This window comes from Halyomorpha halys, unplaced genomic scaffold, assembly GCF_000696795.3.
Source record: "Halyomorpha halys isolate HHAL.00 unplaced genomic scaffold, Hhal_1.1 Scaffold353.1, whole genome shotgun sequence".
Taxonomy (NCBI): Eukaryota; Metazoa; Arthropoda; class Insecta; order Hemiptera; family Pentatomidae; genus Halyomorpha; species Halyomorpha halys.
Genome location: NW_027105574.1, coordinates 657,974 through 664,131, shown reverse-complemented (window position 1 = coordinate 664,131; position 6,158 = coordinate 657,974). Strand labels below are relative to the sequence as shown.

The window sequence follows — 6,158 nt, the reverse complement described above, 5'->3', positions numbered from 1 at the left end:
TTGCTGACCGCACCCCCCGACAAACTTCTTCAAGCATTAATCTACGGTCAACTATCTACATCTCATAATAACTATAATAATTTTTTATTTAGGAATAACTAAGTAAAATTAGAATGACACATATCGTTACTAATAATACGAGATTATACTGAAGAAAATAATACAATATAGGATATAATAAGAATGATTGAAAAAGAAGTAACTAATAATAAGTAAAAGTAAATAAAGAATAGTATAAAAAAAATACAAAGAAATAAGTAAGAAAAATAATTATCTTTCTCTTATCATTTTTCGTCATATCTTTATCACTACTTCCTGTAAACGCGACGTATTTGAAATTGAAATATAGCCATTAAACGGCTGGCTGGCTACCTCCTCCACGCTTCTGCTTCATTGTTGCCTCCTATTCAACCGTTTGCTTTGAACAGGTAGGTTGTCCTTACTTGTTCTTTGCTCATTTATTATCATTTTATATCTCTATTATTACTTATTTATTTATAATTATTCTTTCATGACGGTTATTTAATCTCTATTTTTTTCCCTTCCCCGTATTGTTTTTGTTTTATGTACATCTCCTGTACTTTTTTAACTGTATATTTTACGTATTTTTATAAAAAAATTTTACTCTTGCCATTGTTACTTATTTTTATTCTTATCTTTGTATTTTTATTCTTATCATTGTATCTTATCTTTGTATTTTTATTCTTATCATTGTATCATTTTGTATCTTTTTAGCCCTGATGAAGCCCTGCAAAGTGGGGCGAAACGTCGGGAAAAAAATAGTTGTAAAATATTTTTGTTTCACTTTTGACCGCAACCCAGACCATCTTCTTATATATCAATTTTTACGGTCAACTATATATACATATGTGAAATAATTATGTGGTTTTAGGTTGGCTTTTCTCATTTACTAGCTTAATGTTCATTGAATCAATGAAACATTTTAGTAATTTTATTTTAAATTAGACCGATTTATGGTAATTTTTTTTTTAATTTCATTTATTTATTTTTGAATTTTAAGATATTTAGGAAATTTTTACCCTTTATCTTAATTTTAGAATAATTATTACATTTCAATGTTGGCAACTCCTCTGCTTACCAAGAGGATGAAAATAACTTTAAGAATGAATATTAATTAATAATATGATTTAAATGAAGTTGTTTAACTAAATTGGCCTCTCAGTTTCCTATATTGTGATCTTGTAAATTTGTTTTATGTTAAGATCTGTAACTAAAACTTACTTATTTTAAGTATTGTCTCAAACTATGATTCTTATTCATTTACTTATATACCAAGTATTTTTCGGCTCCTGGTTTTTTATTATTTATTTTATTTATTATTCTATTATTTAGGTTTGATTTATTTATTGTTTTATTACAGCTAATAGTAATTTTTATTACTATTAGTTTAGGAAGTGTGTCATATTATGATTTTAATTGTGAAGTTTATTACCCGTTTTAATTATTTACATAATTTAGTTTCTGAAAATAAGAAAAAAAAAATGTTTCATTTAATTTTTAAACCCTTCTGCTATTTCTTTATTATTAGGTCTTATTGTATATATAAAGATTTTTAGGTGTATATTTTACTGCATTATGGGTTTGATTGCATATTATATGGCATATTCTGGGTTTTTCTACCCCATAAAAATCCAAGCCTTGGTCATAACAGTGGTATGTGGTCTCTCTTGCGAGTTTCTTCTCAATTTTCTAGCCTAATCCAGTGAAGCTTATTCTGGAATTTTGAAAAGGATGGGGTACAATGTGTTGATCTATTCTGATGGTGAACCAGATTTGAAGAGAAATTCATATTGGAAACTTTTTTTTATCCGATGTGTCCTGAAGGCGTTAATTTTCGAACACTGTGAACATTTTTTTTCACCTGGACTGTCCTTCACTATTAACAAGAAATGGTTAAAACTTTTAAATTATTTTGAGGTACAGTTTGTATTTAACTACAAGTTGTTGGTTTAAAATAAATTTCAATATTTATAAAAATATTCTTGTTTACCCTATTTTAATGAGTCAAAACTATGATATTTCAATTTTTTGTAATTTCTTTTTTTTATGAAATGTTTTCTATACTTTTCAAGGATTAATTGAAGATTGTAAAATTTAAGTTCTTAAAGGGTTTCTGTACCAGATCTGGATCACCATAGGTGGTGAGCAAAGTCTTGTGAAAATTACAAACAAGATACTTAGACACAAAATATGGAACCAAACTAGTTGAAAATTCATAAAAATGTTGTTTTTTTAATATTTCTTATAGTAGTAATTTTTTGATATAAGTATACTTTTTGCTTTTTATATTTCCGTCTATTCCCATCTTCACCTTTTATGTATTACTATACATATATGTATATAATATTTTAAAAAATCATATTATTGTTAAGGTCTTTGAAATGATATTTTGGAACCTGCAAGTTTTTTAATTTTTCATCGATTGTAGGAAGCTGATGGAATCAGGTCAGTCGATTGTGAGACACTATAACAATTGGTCATCCCTAGTTGGATGTCAGGAAATTGAAGGATGAAGAAAGATTGGGGTAAGGAAAGCGAGAATTGGATTGTTCAGACTGCTCATGAGCTATGTAGAGGAAATTCAATTAGTACAAGAGCGGGGAAGAAAGAAAGGCAGTTATCTCAACTCAATTTTTGATTACTTTAATGAAAATTATGTATAATTACTAGTAAAAATTGATGAGTCTGCCAAGTATAGGTAGTGGAAATAAAAAATGGCAGCTGTTTCAAAACTTTAAAAAAATATTAATTTTTCATTGGGAGCTCTATATCTTAAAAACTAGAAAATATAAAAAATATAATTTTAAGAAGAGTAAATTTGCTGAAATATGAGCCATAATAGAGCTATTTACGTCCAATAGTTCTGGAGATACAGCCTTTTAAAAGCAACATTTCATAAATATACTGAAATATCAGGAGTTAATGAATCTATTTTTAGAAATCTATATCTCAATAACCATTCGACCTAAAAATGTCTATAAGCACTCAAATTAAAGCTAAATAATTTTACTATAAAGTAGTTTATGACCTTTACCTTCGTAGGGACAGTAGTTTTCATGATGTTTGCTAAAATAAATTGATTTATAATTGTTCGGACAATAGATTTGATTTATGAAAAACTTTATTTCAGAAACCATTGGACATACAGATGTCTACCAGCACTAAAATTGAAGCTACATTTACTATAAAATAGTTTATAACGTTTATCTTTGTAGGAGTTGCAGTTTTTATGATATTTGACAAAATAAACTCACAAAATGTTAATTTCTAGTTGTTCGTATAAAATGTTGGATTTTTGAAAAAATATATCTTTATAAGACCCATAAGACACACATATGTCTGCCAACACTCAAAATAAAGGCAATTTAACTTACTATAAATTAGTTTATGAAACTTATCTTCGTAGGGGTAGTAGTTTTTATGATATTCACATATGAGTATAAATTTGGCAAATGAAAATTTGTCCAAACAACTATAAATCAATTTATTTTAGCAAATTTCATGAAAACTACTACTCCTACGAAAATAAACGTCATAAACTACTTTACAGTAAAATTATTTAGCTTTAATTTGAGTGCTAGTAAACATTTGTAGGTCGAATGGTTTTTGAGATATAGATTTTTCAAAATAAATTCACTAACTACTGATCCTTCAGTACGTTCCATACAAAATTTTTATGAAATGTTGCTTTTTAAAAAGCTATGTCTCGAGAACTATTGAACGTAAATAACTCTATTAGGGTTACATTTTAGCAAATTTACTCTACTTTAAATGATGCTCTCTTAGGTTTTCTGTTGTTGTTGGTAGTTGTAAAGATATACAGCTCCGAATAAAAAATAATTATTTTTATCGTCTTGAAACAGCCGCCATTTTTTTTTCCCCCTAACTATACTTGGCAGACTCATCAATTTTGACTAGTAATTATACCTAGTTTTCAATTAAGTAATCAAAAATTGGGGTGGAATAACTGTATTTTTTCTCCCCTTGGGCTCTTGTACTAAATTTATTTTCAGCCAACTAGTACCTTAGAAGAAGACGAATATATTATACATCCCAATGTAATATATCCCATTTATTAACATTTTGTTAACAAATAAATTATTTTTACGTAAGTACTTAATACTATTTCCCCCCTACTTACGACAGGTGAATAAATGGAACCGTGTTGCAACTCGAGAACTGATTGTACATGAAAAAAGAGGTTACTGCGGCATGGTTTGGTCAGGAATACTTAGGGCCACTAATACAAAGAATGAGGTCTACAGAAACTTTAATTCAATTGTAATAACAACCTTCGTGCAGAATTTTGATTTAAGAGAACAGTCTAATTAGGATACATCAGAATGTATTTAGTGACATTTAATATTTAAAAAATTATTTTTCCTTGGTCTTACCTTATAGAATTAACAATTATAATCATATAAAAAAGGCAGCATCCCGAAATCTGGGAAGCTTAATTTTTATTAACCTTTAGTATATTGATTTAATGGTAGGTGATTCACTGTACTTGGCCTTGAAACTATTTTAATATGTCTCCTTGAACTCATGATTTTTAGAAACTTATTAGTGATCCTACATTTGGCAACTTTAATTCCAAAATCTCTTAACTACATGTTTTCCACTCTAGGTAGACAGATTTGAAACTAAGGACAGTAATAAATTACTTATGAATATGTATTAATTGGGTCTATACAGTGCTATAGTGTTAAATAAAATACACACATTTTTATAGTTTTCCTTTTTTTTTATTTTGGAGGAAACTATACTTATGAATCGAAATACCCTCCATATTATATTATCAGTGTGATAGATACATGTAATTCACGTTTTTTATAAAGTTAATTGTTTTCAAACTACAAAACATAATTAAGTTTGATCAAATTAAATCATCTCAACAACAAAAACAAAAAATTAAGTTTAAATAATAAAATTTAACTTAAATAAATGAAGTTTAAAACGTAATAGATATGAGAACTTCATTTAAAATATATTAATTTAACATAGCGATAATAACATGGATGAACTAGTTTTTATCTAATAAATTACTAATATTATAAATAACAATATAATCTTTGTATATACACATCGAATAAATTATCTATCTTGAATTAAAACTTAATGTTTTATAATCTTCAAGACATAGCTTTGGTTTCACTTTCAGCTCAATTAAGTAAATTTAATGCTATATCCAGTACTCTCTACGAGACAATAAAGGTGTTGGAGGTGTAGTTACAGGAGTGTTGTAATTCATACGAATGGAAGGGCTTGTAGTGGTAGTCGCTGATCCTTCTGTTGGTTCTTGAAGTAGGAGGTCATAATAAAGCAGGCATAAGCTAACCATCATCACGAAACTGCCAAGCAAGATATAGAACCCCTGAAAATGTATTTGATTTAGATTTAAAGAATTGATAAATAAATTTAATATATGAAAACCCGCCCGAGAGTTTACTGAGCAATGAATAGAGTTTCTATTTAATATATTTTATGGTTTATAATACATTTTAGACTTAACACAAATCATCCCTCCATTGATGCAGATTCCGGCACGATTAGCTGCTTTAAAGATCTTTATTAAGTTGTATCTGTATGTCTCATATAACCATTCTTTTATTAACTTAGGAGAGATCTTACGTAAAGCTTAAAGGAATCTTCACACTGAATATTCAGACTTGTAAAAGAAGAGAAGAAATTTCAAGTTTTTCGATTGGGCTGATAATGATTAAACCTTAAAAATTATCAAGAAATGAGCATTCACACAGTGAAAACTTGTATTAAACTAAACGGGACATTCTATAATCAATAGAGAAAATGGATTCACTTACTAAAATTAGTTCTATAAATTTTTTATAAAGCTATATTAAATAAGATAATATTAGAAGTGAATTGGAAATAGAGAGTTAGATTTATATAAACATTTAATTTATAAAATAACTCTACCTCACTGGGTTTTTCTCTGTTCCACGGTACGTTACTACAGTTTCCTTCAGCTTCATAAACAAATAAATAAACTCTGTGTTTTAAGTGATTACAATAATCCTTATTTCTGTCCCTTGGGGTGGCCATGCTTATCGTTTCACTTGATGAAGAAACTAAGAGCGTTCTATCACTACTATAACTTGTGCTTATATACAATCATT

General features: G+C 27.8%; 1 long non-coding RNA gene across 1 annotated transcript in view; it reads right to left on the bottom strand.

Annotated features, from left to right (window-relative positions):
- LOC136796966 (uncharacterized) overlaps positions 1–6,158 on the bottom strand; it is a 17,064-nt gene extending 10,906 nt beyond the window's left edge. The window contains exons 1-2 of the long non-coding RNA XR_010844754.1: positions 5,959–6,158; positions 4,163–5,395 (exon numbers count right to left, since the gene is read on the bottom strand). This is a non-coding gene — a long non-coding RNA (uncharacterized lncRNA). The remainder of the gene's footprint in view (positions 1–4,162; positions 5,396–5,958) is intronic.